The sequence below is a fragment of the Pseudorasbora parva genome, chromosome 1 (genome assembly GCF_024679245.1).
Source record: "Pseudorasbora parva isolate DD20220531a chromosome 1, ASM2467924v1, whole genome shotgun sequence".
Classification (NCBI taxonomy): Eukaryota; Metazoa; Chordata; class Actinopteri; order Cypriniformes; family Gobionidae; genus Pseudorasbora; species Pseudorasbora parva.
The window spans coordinates 23,140,300-23,160,229 of record NC_090172.1 but is presented as its reverse complement, the minus strand read 5'-3'; the positions used below and the strand labels follow the sequence as shown (position 1 = coordinate 23,160,229).

The 19,930-nt window shown below is 38.6% G+C and overlaps 1 long non-coding RNA gene across 1 annotated transcript; it reads left to right on the top strand.

The window, feature by feature from the left end:
- The first annotated feature begins 23 nt into the window (after nucleotides 1-23).
- Nucleotides 24-13,858, top strand: LOC137083566 (uncharacterized). The gene is made up of 4 exons (XR_010906521.1): nucleotides 24-148; nucleotides 5,521-5,587; nucleotides 5,783-5,952; nucleotides 13,281-13,858. It is a non-coding gene; the product is annotated as an uncharacterized lncRNA (long non-coding RNA).
- The last annotated feature ends 6,072 nt before the right edge of the window (nucleotides 13,859-19,930 follow it).

Sequence of the window (19,930 nt, the reverse complement as noted above, 5' to 3'; positions counted from 1 at the left end):
CATCGCGAGATTGGTGCAAGGCGCCGCGGATGGATGTTTTACAGTGCTGAAACACTGTTTACCCGCTCGTAAATAACCTCTTCGGGTGGAATTGGCAAGATATTTTGACGTGAAAGCTTGAGATTTCCCAGGCTCTGGTTCTGATAAGGTTTGCTCACAATATAGTTGTTTAGTTATGGAGTTTCTTATAAAAACATTAAAACGACTGTAGTTTGTTGAAATAGTCACATGTGTATTCTAATCGGTTTCTAAATCATTTAAATCCTTACATATGATGACATCTCATATGAGATGGATGCAATATAGAAATTGTTACATTAAAGAGTGACCATAGGACCAAAAAATATATATATTTTTCATAGGGCAGCAGGTTCACACACACAAAGGTTGAGAAGAAAATATATTAACTGCAAAAGACTTAAGAATTAAGGTGACTAGTTAGGTGTGTGAAACCACCAGGAATCCTTTAGTCTCCAGTGGTACTATTTTCCAGAACCTACCTGTAGTCTCCATAAGGTGTTAGGTTCTCAGAGGCTTTGCTAAGGTGAAGAATCCAGAAATATGCCCCACACTTAATAAGAAGCGCGAGCTGAAGTGTTGTGAAATACATGTGAAAAACGGCTTTATAGAGAGATATGTTTAAGAGTGACACTTAAGGGGCCAGCACCACTTCCTTTTGTACTGCTGTTTGAATAATTTAATTTGTCTGACTTGGACATGTGCTCGTACCTCAAGAGTCACTTTTATCTGTCAATAAAACTTTTTAAAAAGTCAGTCTACATCTTTCATGACACTTCAGCTTGTGATTCTTATAGGGTCATGTTTCAAGATCGCTTACTTGAGCAAAGTCCCTGAGAGCACATTGTACTTCTGTAAAAAAAAACCTGCCTAATAATTTTGCCCATCTTATTACAAGGCGGTTTTCACTTTAGGCCCTCATCAGCAGTTATATCTGATCAATTGTCAAATGTTTTCAATTGGTAAAATGTGCTTGAACAAAATATATTATCAGAATATCAATTTGTTTAATAATTATCGATGCACAAATACAGCTGTACTATTGATGTATTTTTTATTTATTTAATTCATTGATTGCAATATATTTATTTGCATATTTATGTATTAGTATGTTGCATATTTTTTCTTCTTTTTTTTTTTTTTTTACACAGGAGTCTTTAGGACTCCCTTGGGCCTCCAAGGGGTCCCTGGACCCTTGTTCGAAAACCCCTGTTCTAAACAATAAGAAGTAACTAAATATAAGCACTACATACCAGAATCTTTACATGACTTCTGTGTTTAAGGGGTGGTTGTGTCCCCTTATTATATTTCCTGTACCGACTTTCTTTCATGGCATAGCAGAATGTGCATGCTGCTGTTTTACTTACAATGAAAGTAAATGCTGGCCATGGCTGTAAAGCAGAAAAAGTCTCCGATTAGCCTGAATTTCTCTCTGTTCCTTGCACAAACGGTTTAAAAAAGAGTTTTGGTTTACAACCAATGGGATTTGTCACAAGAGGTTGACTGTGTTTTACAGTCAAAAGAGGAGTTGGTAGCTGTCAAGTTGGACACTTTCTGTTTCCTGTAGTGACGCTCACACTGTGTTTGCTTTCTTTGTTGCAGATGAAATCAATTAGATGTAATATTTCTCAGATAAACAGACATCTAAATTGCACGTTATGTTAATGCACATCCTATGTTATATGCATTTCTGGGTTTTGTTGATCCAGGAACAACAATCCTGTCTGAACATTTAGTATCCGTACCTCTAAACCTAACCCTACCCATTAATCCCTGAAATCAGGGAAATGATAGGTGAATAAAACTGATGTAGAAGCACCTAACCCTGACATAAACTGTAACCTTGTCGCTCAAATCTAATTGGTTAATTGGAATGTTGTTCCAGGAACACCCCTAAACATCAAAACAAAGGAAAATGGTGCAAGGACTCAAGTGCAGTAAGAAAGGTGATTTATTTACAAAAATAAAACAAACTCAAAACAGAACCCAGGGAAAAAAACACATAATAGAAATAACAAAATACAAAACTGAAACAAACCAACAGAGATCACAGTAAACCAGGAGACAGACGAAACAACATTCCAACCAAGACTGACAAACACAAGGAGCTTATAAAGGGAAGAAATCAAGAGGGAACAGGTGGGAGAAATCAAACACTAATCGGATTACAAGGGGGAGGGATCAGACAATGACAGGAGCACATGGTCAACATAACAAAACCGGCATGTGACACACTGGAGCACAAGATTTATGAAAGTCTGTACGAAAATTGCCAATTGATTTTGCCCTGCAGCTCAGTCTGGAAACCTGTACAAATTTCTATCCTGCTTCTGTTACAAATTTGCGGGGACCAATCACAAACCGGCTTATCCACCTGTCACGCTATTGGTGAGTTTAACACAATAATGGATAGAGAAGTGATGGATTGTTGGTCTGATTGAAGGTCTATCCAGTTGCATACATTTAAAGGGCTGGTTCCATGTTTTTTTCTAGGCGTAGTTGTGTTTATGGGGTGCAGTATAACATGTCTTAATACTTTTTTTATTTATTTAATATATTTGACCTTTATTCCACACAGCTGTCTCCACTGTCCTTTGAACAGCTTGTTTGCTTCCTGCTTCTGTGAAGCCCATCCCTCCAAAAAACGCAATGGTCTTCGAATGGTTAGATGGCCAAATGTAGTTTCATGTTTTTTAATTGGCTGAAGTGCCAAGTACAGGATGTCCGGAAACGTCACGCCCCTTACCATTACAGCCAGAAGTCACATCTGCAACTTTTGAATAGCAAGGGTTCATGATGTCATTAACCCGGGAAGAAGCTTGTTGTAGTCCAAACCGGCCGTTTTTGTAGGCAATAAACTGCCATAACTTTAAAAGACAATATCTCCGCTTGCATTAAAATTTCAGCGCTGTAACTTTGCAGATACGGTTTATGCACAAGCAGCAATATTACACACTAACTAAACGTGAAATCGCATGCAACCTCGCCTTTAAACAATTCCCATTGATCACACCTCTTGTGCTAGCCTGACAAGCCAGACCCACATCAAGATGTTTGGTCTGGAAACTCACCATTGACAGCTCTCAATCCGAGGGGCGGGATAAACGGTTGTCTTTCAAACTCCTTCTGCATGCAAAAGGATAGAGCTACAACCAACCAGAGCAACGTGAAGCAGAGCTCATTGATAGATTCGCTGTATCTGGTCGGCAAAACTCTGAACATATCTTCCCATTTTAAGAATGACTTCAGTGCCATTCTTTCTTTGTTCTTTTCTCAAAGAAAAGCTCAACTCCAAGTCTTCCAGAGTCGCGGTCAAAGCTGATTCGAAAGACTGCCGTTCGCCAGTTTCTGTATTTACTAGAAGCACTCAAGCACAACTCTGCCTTCACTATGTTAAGACCCGCCCACCGACTCTATACTCGATGTGATTGGCCTGAGTACAGTTTGGTTTTTACAGCTCAGAAGTGTATTGAGAGTTGCTGGACGATACTCGTGGCAGATTAGATTTGCTGCTGCTAGGGTGCATCTGGATTTATAGGCTACTCTTGTGCAGTAGAAAATACAGTCTCCATAGACCATTGTTCAATCTTAAAGGAACACACCAACCTTTTGGGACTTTAGCTTATTCATCGTATCCCCCAGAGTTAGATAAGTCCATATTAGTTAGTCTAGAGATTCTCATCTCAGTGAGTGCCATAACTTTGTCTGACACACAGTCTGCTAGCCTAACTCAGCACAAAGACTGGAGGTAAACGGCTCCATCTAGCCTACTACTCAATAGGTGACAAAATAATGCCAACATTTTCCTATTTACATGTGCATTGTTACATTGTGTACTAAGACCAATGGAAAATGAAGTAGCCTTTTAAGATTTTTTTCTAGACTGAAATGGCTAGGGACTATACTCTCATTCCTCCATAATAATCAGGGAACTTTGCTGCCGTACAATGGGTGCAGTAGCACTAAGATATTACGCAGCACCTGAAAATAGGCTTAATCGGAGATTAAACTTTAATTTCTACCTTTCCATGTTTATTTCACACCGACATAATGAGTTATTCTGTAGTAAACTGCACAAATCGATTCTGCAGGAATGTGAACAGGGCCTTGATACCGTGGTTCCACTTCACGCTCACTACTGTGAAGATCCTAAATCAGCGCAAGATGTCACCACCATATTGGGACATTGGCGGTTTCACTTTTCTACAATGGAATAAAGTGCATCGTCTATATTTTTTTACAGTCTATGGGAAGATACATGCCACAAAGGAACAACATGAGGGTGTGTAATGATAGAACTTTGGGCGAACTATTCCCTTAAAATAGTGTTTTTTATATATTAAATTTATATTGAAATAGTGTCTATTCCCCAAAATCCCATCACCATTTCTTATAATCCTGCTGTTCTGAAGCTTAATTCTGAACGCCACTTTATTACCTGATTATTTAATAATCTCGATTTTGAAAGAATTCATATGATTTGTTTGGAAATGTATGGGTTTAAGAAAACAAATAAGCATGAAGTCCACTCCTACACCTAACCATCACTGGAGAGCAAGATAAATGAATCTTGCCCTCCATGAATATGTGCTAAAAAAAAATGATACAAATTCATAGAAATTCGTCACCAATTTGCCGAAATCCTATAAAATATTTCTTTAAAATAATGTTTTTTTATAATCCTGCTGTTCTGAAGCTAGATTCTGAATTCCACTTTATCACGATTATTTGATGATCTCAAAAACACACTTGACAGCTCACATGATGCCTTTTGTGCCGCTTGGCTGTGAGATGAGTGAACTGTTCAGGAATATTAAATAGCAGTCTGACTCAAATTCATGAATCTCACACCTGACCTCAAACTGACTTTAATCCACAGCTTTACAATCTTTCAGATGTATTATTGATTTTGATTAGTCCTTCATAATCTGTGTGACAAGACAGTGAGCTAGAGTGGAGGACTGAGAGGTAAAAGGAACATAAAAAAGAAAGAAAATGCAAGAAGCAAGATAGTGGAAAAGAGTGACACAAGTACTAGGATGGAAAGGTCACAGCAGAAAAAAATAGATTTGGGATAAATAAAAAAAACAGGTTACACACAATCTGGCATTGAGCCTTCAGCCAAAGGATTCAAGGGAGGAAGCCTCATGCACCAAAGCCATTTTCCATTCCTTTCCCCCGTCTTTTTTTACGATCTGAGAAAGTAACCTCCAGTTACTCTTGGAGTTTTATAAAAACTGTTAAGTTTCCGAAATCTTTTACAGATGAAACCAGTAAAGGACTGCAGAAGTGTTTGAGGGCCTCACAGCCTTTGTAACAAAAGCCTCGAGATATGTGAAATTATGATAGGGAGTGAGTGTTTCCAAGTTTAACTATTGGTTTTAAACTTTGACCTTAAAGTGTTATAAAACTAATAACTTGTTTTATGGATACACACAAATATGATTTAACGTTTCCTTTAGGAATCCCCATAACTCTTTCCTCTTCCTGTACACACCGTAGGCTGTCCAGCCTTGCCTGCGAGTTTGTTGGAACTTGGAAAGTTTTTGAGACTTTGCCAAAGTTTGCCGTAAGTAAAAACTATTGTTTTTATTGCTATTAAAACATCATTCATTTTAATGTGTTTGCATAGCGCAAAAGTATTCTAATCTTTCTTTCAACCCATATGGTGTTGATTTATAATTTCACTTCGCTTTTTCTACCTTCTTTCTTCTTCACGTTCTCTTCCTCCCTCTCCAGTATTGTTCTCTCATCTGTCTTGCAGGTCCCAAGTGATTATTTTCAATGAAAGAGACCCATCTCAAGAGCTCGATGAAGCAGACAGCATGTGCCGCCAATTCAAGCAATCACGACTAAACCACAAGCGTGCCGCCTGTAAATCCAGTGTTGATGACTGCCTGTGTATTTTGCCAAGAGAAAGACTGGTCTCCAAAGGCAAGTACCATTCCAGACCCCAACAAGATGATACCTTATAACCACAGACCTATAGTGTGTGGATTAAGGCCTAGGCCTTACAAATTTTTAATATTCACTTACACTCATCATAGTGGAAACAGCCCTTTGAGCAGTCACTGAGTAGGGAGAGACAAATTCTGCTTTCCCAATGTGGGTAATGTCAAGAGTCACATTTTTAATACAGTGAGGGATATCATTTGCACCCCAAAGTTATATTTTGCTTTGTTTTTGGAGATTATTTGAATTGTGGTACTATCTGATGGACCCACTTCTCCAAACACAACACGCACATACACATGTTGGGTTTCCATGTTTTATGGTGACTTTCCATAGTCAAGTCAAGTCACCTTTATTTATATAGCACCTTTAACAATACAGATAGTTTCAAAGCAGGTTTACATTGAAAATAATGTTTCGGCTGTACAGCAGCTCTAGTAGAAAATAGTGCCATAGTCCACTTCAGTTCAGTTCTCATACAATGGTGTCAATGCAGGCAGATCAATAATAATTGTCACCAACTAAGCAAGCCAAAAACCAAAGGTGACAGTGGCAAGGAACCAAAACTCCATCAGGTGACAGAATGGAGAACAAAAACCTTGGGAGAAACCAGGCTCAGTCGGGGGGCCAGTTCTCCTCTGACCAATGAAAACAGTGTGCGATTATGATTCAAGCAGCATTACAGGTCAGAAGTCAGATTAAAACGTAACATTCAAAAAATTTAATCCAGTTCCATCTGGGTGAAGATCAGATTCATAACGTCGGTATGGAGATGGGTTAGCTGAGGATCTGTCGAAAAGTCCTCCATCTGATCTGAATACAGCCCGGATCCAGCTGACTGCGGTGACCTCGGGATAAACAGAAAGACTAATATTAGCGTAGATGCCTTTTTTATGATATAGTAAGTACATCAGGTACATCAGTACATCATGTTTTCCCATTCCAGAAAGAATTCCATAGACATTAATATTTTTATACTGTACAAACTGTATATTGTATCCCCTAACTCTAAACCTTTCACATCACATCACTTTGTCTGCATTTTTTAATATATAGAAAAAGATGTTTTCTTCACAGAGACCAAAAAATGTCCCGACAAACACAAAAATGACTGGTATTACTATATTTGTGTTGGGCACATTTGGTCCCCATAACGTAGGTTTTACCAGGACCACACAAAAGCACGCCATGAGGAAAATCGCCAGCATTTCAAAAGTGAGGGTGCACGGGTAATCTGATAATATTTCTGTATCTGATAATGAATGCCAGCGGGCATCATAAGACACCACTGACATTTTGCTGGGCTGGAGTGACCTGTAGTTCAAGCAGTCAGCTGTATGAGTGTGTTCGCCTCGGGGGGCACAAATGCATACCCCACAAAAAAACCCACGAGAAATAGGCAGTTTGACTAATGGTGAGTTATCTTCAAAAGACCCAGGCGTCACTGCCTTCACAGACAGAAATGGCCCAAATCAGTGCCTCTCTCTCTAAAGTGAGAGCCGAATGGAAAATGCATTGTAGTAGATCCGTGAACAGCTTAAAAACAGTTTAGTGAGTCTCAAGTGAAATTAAAAGATGAGTTTAAGGCTCTGGGTTTTGAGTGTCCTCCCTGAGTGCACATCCATGAATTTGGAATATTACCTCTTTTAGTGGGATTATGAGCTAAGGTGACGGCATCTAAGGAGAATTTCACACACACACACACAAATCATTATCCTATTTCATGTGTCCTCGATATTCTCATGAAACCAAAAAATGAATAAACGGACAAGTAGGCCTATTAATGCCCATTGTCTGGTTTTCCGCTTTTAGTTACAGTATATGTAAAAGGAAGTTGGTGTAGCAAATATATTTTAGTGTGTGAAGAAAACAGTTGATTAAAGTTAATGACTGAATGCGTTATCTCAGTGAATTCAGCTTTAGCCTTGAGCTGATGCACAAACCTGAGAAATTCAGGATGAGATACTCCTCAAAATCATGTGGCAAAGAGGACAGATACAAGGCCAATGTGCAACTTCACAGAAACCCAATCTGATCCAAAAAAGAAATCTATAAACAAAAAAGATTGCGATCAAGGAAACAAAATGTGAACACTATAGCTGGGCTTTTTATTAAAACTGTCAAAATAATATTCTGCAACGTTTACTGTAAAAAGAAAATAATCAGAAATTCACTATGAAAAAATACAGTAACAATGTTACAGGTATGACAAGACGGCATATTAGTACCTGCATGTTTTGCAGCTTCTTATAACCATACAGTGTCAGAAAAAAAAGTATGCAGCGCTGTCACCGGGGCATACCCTACAAAAGCAAAAGGTACAATATGTACCACTTTTGTATCTTAGGGTACTGCCCCATTGACAATGTTGTACTGTACCTCTGAGAGTGTATATTTCATTAATGTTAATAAGCCTATTACTTTTACCCTAAAACTAGTGTTACCTTAAATGGTCTCATAACCCCCATAATAATGCAGACAATAAAATAGAAGTGGCCTGTCCATAAAACATGACTATACTTACATATAGCCAACACACAGGGTTGTGCACACCAACACCAAAGAACAGCATCATGGCATGGCATTAAAATAATGTAAAAATAACATGAAAATGTAACACAAAACGTGTACATTAATGTACATTACTGATTAAAATGTAATTAGAATATAATTATATGCAATTAGTTCTGGGAAAGTCCTTTTATAGTTTTTTTTTTATTGTAAATAATATGATAATTCCTAGATTTTACTTGTAAATTTAACAGCTTTAGGTATGCAATACTTTATGCCATGTTAAAACATTTATAATGTCTCACTGGAAGGTAACTTAAAGTAAACCAAGGTTTACTCTAGCATTTATACTTTTTTTTACAATCAACCAATCAGCTGCCAGCTGTTAAAAGTACACAATTATAAATACCAATTTTGGTCAACCAATTACCAAGCAATGCTTTATTTTGCTAGGTATGTGGTGTAGAAGGTTGCATTAGTAATTTAAGAAAAAACACAATCAGGTCAAATTGTCACACATTTTTATCAATTTCAATGGAAGGGTTTAGTTTATTTTTGTGTATAATATGTCACAGTTTACTTTATTTCCACACTTGCATAAATGAACTATATTGTCCTGCACCCACTATAGTAAAAACTTTATATCTGGTGTCTGAATAACCTTTTGACTGTAATTACACCTCTTAAAGTGTAACCATAAAATGTTACCTTTTTTTTCTTTAGACATGGTTAGACAATGTTGAATATGACAAGAACTGAAAACTGGCTATGGTAAAAATGTCATGGCATTTTAGTCTTAATCTAACAGTCTCGGATTGGTTCTTCTTTCTATGGTGGATTAATCTGTTCTGCTGGTTAGATGAGGGGAAGCCAGTATAGCCTTTATGAAAGGCCCTTGTCTGTCGTGTTATTGCGGCCATGTAGACTGGGTGACCTGAAAAGAACACTTCATTAACAGCCAATTCTGACATTCAAGAAGATCCAAGACGCATGTTCTTTAAGAAACCCCTGATCTTCTCTACCTTGAGTTTTTTAACCTTTCCATTAAGGCTCTAAAGGACCAGTGCTGTTCGGATATCATAGATGTAGTCTGCGTAAAACATTGTGCAGTCTATGATTTTTCATTATAATTGTGACTAGCTGACATTGAGATTCATTATTCCGAAATCCTGAAGGAACTGAATCCAAACATGTGGCGACTTGTACATTGATGTTCTCTTTGGGTAACGTCATGCTCTAGAAAATACAAGCATGTGCAGGAATAATACAGTCTAACATTTAGATGGTTTCAATCTCATTTATTTATTTCTGAAAACCACTGTGAATGGAATTGTGTTTGTCATCAGGATGCGGTCGGAACATCAGGGCTTAATATGCAGTATTGTGGTCAATGCAGCTCAAATCTGTGTATTTGCATGGTTACTGTGTCAGTTTGATGAGAAAATTTTGAACGATGTATCAGAACTGGCCTGTTTTTACATATTGGAAACGCAGTGTCTCAGCATGTCTTGTTAAGGCCTGCACAGATGTCTCGAGTCTATGTCTGCTTTGCACACGAGTAACAGTGGTGTGAACATATAACTGTGCGCTGCAAGCTGGATTCTGTCGTGTTCCAGTAATTAAAGCAGGCTCACACAGGCCTCTTGTCATCTGTTTAACTGTGCAACAAGGCCAGTGTCATATCAAGCTGTGAAGCACCCTAATGCCTTTAACAGCACACTGACAGCATAATCCCAGAGTCTACATGGAGATGAAACCCAGCATTTATGATACTTCATTAAAAAATATGTACTCAGTTATTATCCCCCTCATAAAGGCCCATTTATCTTTCTTCATATGGAAAACATACACTGTCAGAAAAAAGGTACATTGCTGTCACTGGGGGGGTACCCTAAGGTACAAAACCAGAACAGTACTAATATGTACCTTTAAGGTACTAATATGCACTCTTAAAGTACTGATAGGTACCTTTTAAGGTACTAATATGTACCATTTAGGGGTGAGTAAGGTACAAAGATATACCTTTTCACTTTTGTACCTTAGGGTACTGCCCCAGTGACAGCACTGTACCTTTTTTTCAGAGAGTGACAAACTCTGTGTGAGTTTAAAGTGAAAAGGTCTGTGATTGAATTAGAAGGCTGGTCTGTATAATCCTAAACAAATTAGTAAATTAAAACAAAGTCTACAGACCTCAATGTCTATCTCCTCAATGTGTTTTTCCATCCTTCCGTGAAAGTGCCCTGCAACTGCAGTCAAACCTGTGGCTTCCCACCCGTGAACTCGTACTAGATCGATGTACTCCCAATAGACATCAGGACAATGTAACGTTGGAATCAAATTAATAATAATATAATAATGATAAATAATACACACACAATAATTATATATTACAATGTTATGTATACAAATAACGTAAAATAAAAGGTATAACAGCTTCTCTTTAAAAGAAGTGTATAAAAGATGTGTACTAACTTTTATTTTACATTATTATTGTATATTTGGACATGTATTTGGGATATTAATTTATTCTTGCACTCAATGGACTGGAAACTAGCTAGAAAAACTGCTGATAATGCATAACATTTGTGGATAAATAACGTTAGAGCAATACCTTATTTTAATATACAATTTGGTTTTTAATGTATGACTTCCATAAACACCGCATCCATAGGGGCTGCCATTGTTGTTTCGCTGGCTATGTGACATCAAAACTCGTAATTGGAAGTACATCGATCTAGTATGAGTTCACAGGTGGGAAGTCATGGGTTTAACAGTCGTTCCAGTGCATTTTCACGGGTAGAAGGTCGGAAAATCATGGGTAACGGGTTGCTTGGAACGCATCATAAGCATGGCGTAAGCACCTTTGGTGAAAGAAATTATTGTAAATGAGCATAAGCCCTGTATGGTCCGCCATGCTTTTTTTTTGGAGCATATGAGTCTTTAAACCATACACTCTCAGACAAAAACGGTGGAGGTACACACATGTACACAAAATATATAACTGTACCTTTAAAGGTACACAATTGGTCCTTAGGGTACAATTATCCCGTTGTTTTCCTCAGTTTGGTCCTAGTGAGTTGCTGTCCTGCAGAGTTTGGTTTCAACCCTGAAAGACATCTATAGAAGCTATTATTGAGAACAGGTTTAGATTTTGATGTTTTATTAAAAAAGTTTGATCACCATTATGGAGATCAGTGTTTCCTTTAGTTGGGCAGTTTGACTTGGCTTTTTAAGTAAGTTTGTGGTTTGTGTTACAGTGAAAACAAAACATAATTGCTCAAAACAAACTGTATCAGGAAGAATAATGTTTGACTAAACTCATCACTAAATATAATAAATAATATTCAGCAACAATACTTGCTTGTCACAGATCAGATGTTTTAAATGCTGATTTTAAAAAACATTCTAAAGGGGGAACCATATAGAAGCACACAGATATCAAGAATCATATGAATCTCAACAATGGTGACATAATTAATGCTGCAATGCATGCTGGGAGTCACAAGTTTTATACTGTTGTGGCTTAGAAGGGCTAGAGATAAACTCTGTAGTACATCAAATCTCTAGGACTGAACTTGCCTACCCCTGACTTAGAGGTACAAAAATGTACCTTTAAGGGTACCACCCCAGTGACGGCCACTTGTTCCTTAAAAGGTACTCTTTTTTTTTTTTGACCGTGTAGACTGTAAAACAAATATGGACATAGTGTCCGTGACGTCACCCATAGGTTTTCGATAAGCCGTTCTGAAGTTTTAAGTGGGGGCAAGCTGGGCGTTGCCATCTTGCGAACGCGCCATCGCCTCACTCCCGGATAACAGAAAATGGGTAAAAAGGCGGGATGTGGGCGGAGCTTAGATGGCGCAATGACTATAGACAGCGGATAAATGGCTATCCACCTGTCACTCAAAGTAACCACTCCCTAATTATGCAGAACTTTAAGGTTTTATAGAACTTAAACTAATGATTTTTTTTTATTCACCCCCCTCACAGTTGTCATGAAGGTCAAAATTAGCTGTATAGGCCAAAACCACAATTTGTACCAGGCTGTAAACATTTTTTTCTGCTGAAAAGTTGGGAATTTTAACATGGGGCTCAATAAGATTCTGCTCCCTTCTGGAGCCTGTCTTCCTCTAGTGGCCAGTCGAGGAATTACAGTTTACATTACTTCCGTATTGGCTTCAAGAGAGATTGCGGGAGGTTGCCGCTTGCTTTAAACCACAACTCGTGACTTTGTAGCCGTCCAGGCAAAGTCACGTCAAACTGCCTGAGCCCAAGGAATTGCGGTAGCTATGTAAACAAAGCATGGCGGACCTCACAGGGCTTATGCTCATTTACAGTGATTTCGATCACCAAAGTTTATTTACTCATTGCTTATTTGAGGGAAACGGAGGGGAAAAAAGGGTGAATAATTCAACAGAAGCTACCTTTTGTTATTCATATTATAAACGCCGCATCCGTAAGGGCTGCCATAGTTGTTTCACAGGCTATGTGACGTCAGAGCTTGTAACTGCGAGTACATCGATCTAGTACGAGTTCACAGTGGGAAGTCACGGGCTTGACTGCCGTTCCAGTGCACTTTCACGGGTAGAAGGTTTGAAAAACACAGGGTACATTAGTACACATGTAAATGTAGTAAATGTAGGCAATGAAACAAAGGAAACAGGAACTAAACACATGAAGACAATAATGGGAACAAAACACTACAAAATACGAGTCTATTAAACAAAACAAGAAAAACACAGCCAAGGCAACATGTATTATTATTGTTTTTTACATTTAAATTTTTTTTGTTGTTGCAGATTTCTCTTCTGTCTTCATTGTTTTGGGGAAGCAGAGAGTTTGCAAAGGCAGCATGAAATCGGTGACATCAGCAGAATTTCCTTGTGTAGGAGGTGGGGTGGGGAACGAGACAAGCCAAGAGGCCTTGTCAAACCTTGACCCAGATCTCCCTTCTTGAAACACACATAAAACTGACATCTCAATTATAGCAAGACCTAAATTCAATTAGCACATTCTGTTACAATTTGTCTGTCAAGTGTCTTCCACACTTGACATGCCATGCATTCACATGTGCCACATTTTTGCTGTTTTTCTCCCAGAAGCCCACACATACGCACACACACAGCACATACTGAGAAGACCTTGACCCTGCTGTTGGACAGGAAGAGCTGTAATGGTTATGATCGCTGCTCCTGTTTTCTGGCTGAAGCTCTGCTGATCCTAAAAGAGGCCCCGGAAATTTCTATGGTGGGTACATATCATTGCACAGAGAGATGGAGAGGAAGAACGGGCGATTGGAAAGAGGAACAGACAACACAAATGAGAGGTGAAAGGAAAAGTATATTTTGTTGATTTTGTAAATTGAAAAATTGTCTTTTCAGAGAGCAATCTCTAAACCAAATCTGTATTGTATAAAGCGATATATATAAATAAAGAAGACTTGACTTGGCTTTTTTACTATTTTCAGAGATTAATTTTTTTTTTTTTTTTAATTATTAACTAATGATAAATACTTGTTTTGTGGCATGTAATATGTTTATTCCACTATTGTTATTTTACTTTTAAGTTAAAACAGGAATGAAACTGGATAAAAAAACATTTTTTCTTTTATCTTTTTGGAAAGACATCATCTCAGTCCAAAATGACAGAAATACATATTTTATTAATAATTAAAAAATATTTGTAATTGTATATTTTATTCTTGTTTCACTCTGTTTTATTTTATACTACCTTTTTTATATAACTTTTTTTGCAAAAAAAAAAAAAAAACTCTTAGGGTTAGAGAGAGAGAGAGAGAGAGAGAGAGAGAGAGAGAGAGAGAGAGAGAGAGAGAGAGAGAGAGAGAGAGAGAGAGAGAGAGGACATGAACAGAGGTGGGGCAAGTGGGGGAACGTTTTCTCAGACAATGTGACATGGCACACGTTATTTATTCTGGCTGAGTGGACAGCCTGCCCCGCCATCTGCTTAGGTCACCCCCACTCGCTGGGGTCGGCGTCTCAACCCCCCCCCCAAACAGACAACGGACCATCATTGCGTGCCTCTCTGCACACAATGCACTCAACCTGCTCCAAAGGAAGAAGGGATGGAGGGGAGGGAGGAGGCTGCCGGGTCGTGGAGAACAATGGTCTGTCAGGTGAATGACCGTCACAAGTTAATATACATTACAAAAGGCCATCCAGCCGCCTTTGCATTTGAGCTTGGCGTTGCCGGCCGTGCTGTTATATTCCAAGGCACCTCCTCCCTCTCTTTCAAGCTCGCACACACGCTTCTCTTCGCGTGGCAAGGCGAGTGTGTGGGCGGGGAGGGATGTCAAGGGGAAGGGTGTGTATGTATGCGTGTGTGTGTCTGTGTGTGTGCAAATACAACTCTCCACATTCATGACATCATCTGTTGTTCTCTCTCTTTCTTAATCACAATGATTTATGATACTGTTTGGGTGTCTATCTCAACCACATTTGAGGTTAATTAGAACTCTACTCTTAATTTTAATGACCCACCCATGTAGGTCAGACTGTCCTTGTAAGCTTTTGGCTTGTCATTTCGGGCTGAGAAATTTCAAGGACACACAGGATAAGCTTTATTTATTGAGAACCTGCATGACAGCATATGCCTCACAGGACTGATCCGAATCTAAGCACACACATGCATCCGGACACAAATCACCAATGTCGGCAGCATTCGCCCTTGGTGAATTTAATGCTTCATTTTCTATATCTCAAGACAGTCACCATCCACCATTGAGGTCTGAAAGGTTTTGGCAAAAGCCTTTGCTGTGGGCTTGTTTACTAACCACTTATTTGCTTATTTGATGGAGCGCGTTGATGGGACAGAGAATAATCTCGCTCTAAATCTCTTAATCTTCTCAGCAGCCAAGTCTGGGAAGGCAAAACAAACGAAATGGCCAAATCATCCCCAGTTGGGTGCTTCTACCAAATTCGGTCTCCTCTATCCAGACACTGTCAATTTATCCAGAAACATTTGCTCATGAACCTTCAGATCTGATGTCTTGATCCATTATTGAGACAAATTGTTCACTGATCAATGTGATGATAATGAATTCTGGGATTTGTTTCAGACATAAAATATATGAGGACAATAACTCACTATGACATTAATAAAAAAATCAAATAGATTTTTTGGAATGATTAACATTATATTAATTTTCTTGGCAGATGTTCAACTGAACTCTTCAAATGTGCAATAGGCCAAGATATGGTTCAAAAATATTGAGCTTGTCGTGTTCACGTTTGTGTTAACATGCTTTCATTTGACATCAAAAAAGGTCTCTGTTCTGTGTGTGTGTATGTGTGTGTGCTTGTGTCTGTGCTTTCGAGAACAGATAGCAGGTTGAAAGGTCATAGGGCAAAAGGTCAAAGACAGCTGGTGCCACAAACAACAGCCGGTAAATCAGCTGAGCAACAAAAAGAAGAGAGTGAGAAAGAAGACAGAAAGAAAGATAATCTTCATAACCTTGAAATTTTATTTGAACTTTACTGAATTATTAAAGCAATGAAGGGAAAGGTGAAAATAGCAAAGCATCATACAGAACTTGGTTGCCTAATACACTGATTGGCAACAGAAAAATTCAAATTAATACATTTTTAAATATTTATTGTTATCAATACAATTTTTTCCAGTATTTTTTTAAGGACAGAAATCTAAATAATGTCTTTAACATGTGCAAGTTAGTGTTATATAGATCTGTTCAAAATTTGGGCTTGCTAAGATTTTTGGTAAAACTTTAAAATTGGTATATATATATATATATATATATATATATATATATATATATATATATATATATATATATATATATATATATATATATATATATATATTTCCCCACAAAGATATCAGAACTTTTTTGGTCCCCATAGAGGAAATAACGGTAACACTTTAGTATGGGGAACACATATTCACTATTAACTATGACTTTTGCCTCAATAATCTCCTAATTTACTGCTTATTAAGTTTTTGTAGCATTTTAGTTTAGATATTGGGTAGGATAAAGGGATGTAGAATAAGGTCATGCAGAATAAGGCATTAATATAAAAACATAATTTCTATGGATGTTCCCATGAAATATTAAAAAATCAGCGTGTGTGTATATATGACATTTTATGGAACACTATGAATGGACTGAATGGCTGTGTCCGAAAACATGGGCAGCTGACTTGGTGCTTCGCTGCCTTATGAGGCAATGGCTTGTACGGCAGCGTTTTGTGCATGAAGGCACCTCACGAAACTGATTTCGGACAGACTTCTAAGGCAGCATGACAGTTTAATGATCTACAGCAAAATAGACAGATATTTCATTACTACATTAATTGCTCACTAGAAATGACATCACAAGTGGAAAAAATTGGTTTAAAAAAAAACATTTACACATAAACTGACCAGCAAAAGCAACTTTCGAATGCCATCTTTTTCCCCCAGCTTAACTGTCACTGAATGGAAAGCACAGGGTTGTGGGATATCAAAGGCAGTTAAGGATGTATGCTGCCTTCAAAAATCGATCAGATGAAGGTATCTCAGGAGACAGGAAGTGAAGCTAATATCAGATTCGGATGTGCCTCGATGCCTTCCTGCCTTGAAATGTGTCCTCCGAAGGCAGCCTTTTTTCAGTTTTGGACGCAGCCCAGGTTAGAGACCAGACAAAGAATGGCTGTGGGGTGTGTGCTCTTACAGATCCAGATTGGCATGCTGATGAGGGACAGGCAATCAGTATTAGGGTGGTAGTGAGTTTTACAGGACAGCTTAAAGCCACAATATGTTATTTTTTTACCAGTAGAGATCTCTGATTGCCTGGCTATACCCAGACCAAGATTATTGAACATTGGTCTGGGGAGTCTGCTCTGTATTTTCAAGAGGTGTGATAAACAAGCATTATTCAAATGACTCTGAACGCAACTGAATAGTCCTTCAACCAATCAGACCACAAGAGACGTGATAAATGGGCATAATTCAAATGACTCAGTATGCCGTTGGATAGTCCTTCAGCCTATCAGACCACAAGAGGCGTGATCAATGGGCAACGACCCCATCGCTTCTCTATCTATCATTGTGTTAAACCCGCCAATAGCACGTCAGGTGGATAAGCCGTTTTGTGATTGGTTTCCGCAGAAGTGTAACAGAATAAATTAAAGGGTTACTTCAGCGATTAGCATATGGCTTTGTATCAGTAGAAACCATAGACCGTAAAAAAATATGGACGACTCAACATCATCCGTTTCCGCTTGGCAGATTTGAAGCTTTTAGGCGGCCTGCACGACACGGACATCTTGGGACAGAGTCTGCGCAGTAGCGATTTCGGGACCGGAGTTGCGCAGTAGAGCACAGGAATTAATAATAATAATAATAATAATAATAATAATAGATTTTATTTATAATGCACTTTTCATTCCGAAGAATCTCAAAGTGCAACAAAGGGGGGAAAAAAATAACAAAAAAAATGAATAACAAGTAAAAATATAGAATACTACAAACAATCAACCAACACAGAAAACAGAACAGAAACAGAGCTGATGGTGAACAGAAACAGAGCTGATGGTGAACAGAAACAGAGCTGATGGTGAACAGAAACAGAGCTGATGGTGAACAGAAACAGAGCTGATGGTGAACAGAAAACAGAGCTGATGGTGAACAGAAACAGAGCTGATGGTGAACAGAAACAGAGCTGATGGTGAACAGAAACAGAGCTGATGGTGAACAGAAAACAGAGCTGATGGTGAACAGAAACAGAGCTGATGGTGAACAGAAACAGAGCTGATGGTGAACAGAAACAGAGCTGATGGTGAACAGAAAACAGAGCTGATGGTGAACAGAAACAGAGCTGATGGTGAACAGAAACAGAGCTGATGGTGAACAGAAAAACAGAGCTGATGGTGAACAGGAAACAGAGCTGATGGTGAACAGAAACAGAGCTGATGGTGAACAGAAACAGAGCTGATGGTGAACAGAAAAACAGAGCTGATGGTGAACAGGAAACAGAGCTGATGGTGAACAGAAACAGAGCTGATGGTGAACAGAAACAGAGCTGATGGTGAACAGAAACAGAGCTGATGGTGAACAGAAACAGAGCTGATGGTGAAAGTCTTTGTTAGGAAGTCTTTGGAAATGTAGAAATTAAAGCTAAAGCACCAATCTGCTCCCAAAAAATTCGAAAAAAGTCAGTTAGTGCCTCAGTGACAACTTCACTCAGAGAAGCCGTCAGTCTCAGCTGTCAATCATGACGTCACACCCCCCGTTTTTTTGCATCAAATAACTAAGTAAAACTAAACTTATTTTAAAAACGAACACCTGAAATGAAATCATCGTGATGATAACTGCCTTCAGTGACATAAACTAACTTTGGCGAAAAAATATTTGAAGTGTAATTTTATTATTTAGTTTGCCTCGCGTCCATTAGAAAACACAGAGGGGCGGCTATACTGGGACCGGTCACCGGGGGGCGATCCAGCCACGCGAAAGCTTCAGTAAATGAGAGGGAGACTGCAGGCTTGGTAGAAACCCTGAAGTATATTCAAAGGATTGTGCTTTCCCCCCTCATATCCCCTGAGACAAGAGATTTATGCATTTTATTTCTGGAAAAATTCCTCCTATGATGCAAATTGACGATATTTGCATCATAGGAGGAATGTTTGGCCAAAGGCTAAAGACTACAGCCAGCAGAGGGAGCCATTTCCGCATGTTTTAAACCTGCGCATGGGGGATGGAGATTACACTCAGAGCTCAGCTCGCAGCTACAGGCACGAGTGTAGTCGTGATTACCTCAGCTGTCATCACGAGAGCTCATTCAGCTCATTTATCTGACTTCTGCAGTTAGTGCTCAGTGCTGTGATACTCGAGCGGTGACTCACTCATTATATTGAACAGACACGTTCAGTTTTTAATTGTAGTGTCTTCTCCAACTCAGTCACAGTAATCCAGTAGGTGGCTTCTGGAATGGCCTCACAGGGCAGCGAAGCATTCTGGGAATTGTAGTCTTTCATCCCCATGATACAAAAATACATTTTCTGTCTTTTCTCAGTCTAGAAGGCACCAAATTCAAAAATAATTTCACATTTCTACTACATTGGTGACCCAGTTTAAATACAGATTCATCTTCCGCGCTGAAGTACCCCTTTAATGTACAGGTTTGCAGATAGGGCCAGGTTTATCCAGTCCAGGTCTCTGATTAAAAAGGCTTGATGGTGCATGGATCTCACGGAGCTTTTATTATGCCTCAGACGAATGTTTCCTCTTCTTCCGGTCATGCGTATGTGGTGTAATGCCGGGCTGTTTTATCACATTACATACATTATTTGAGTAGATGTGTTGAAAGGTATGTTTTAACGCTATAAACACAAATGCTTCTTTGATGAATAGAACATTTAAAAGAACCGTAATTCTTTGAAATTGTAACAATTTAAAAGTCTTTACTGTCAATTTAATTCTCTCTTGCTGAATA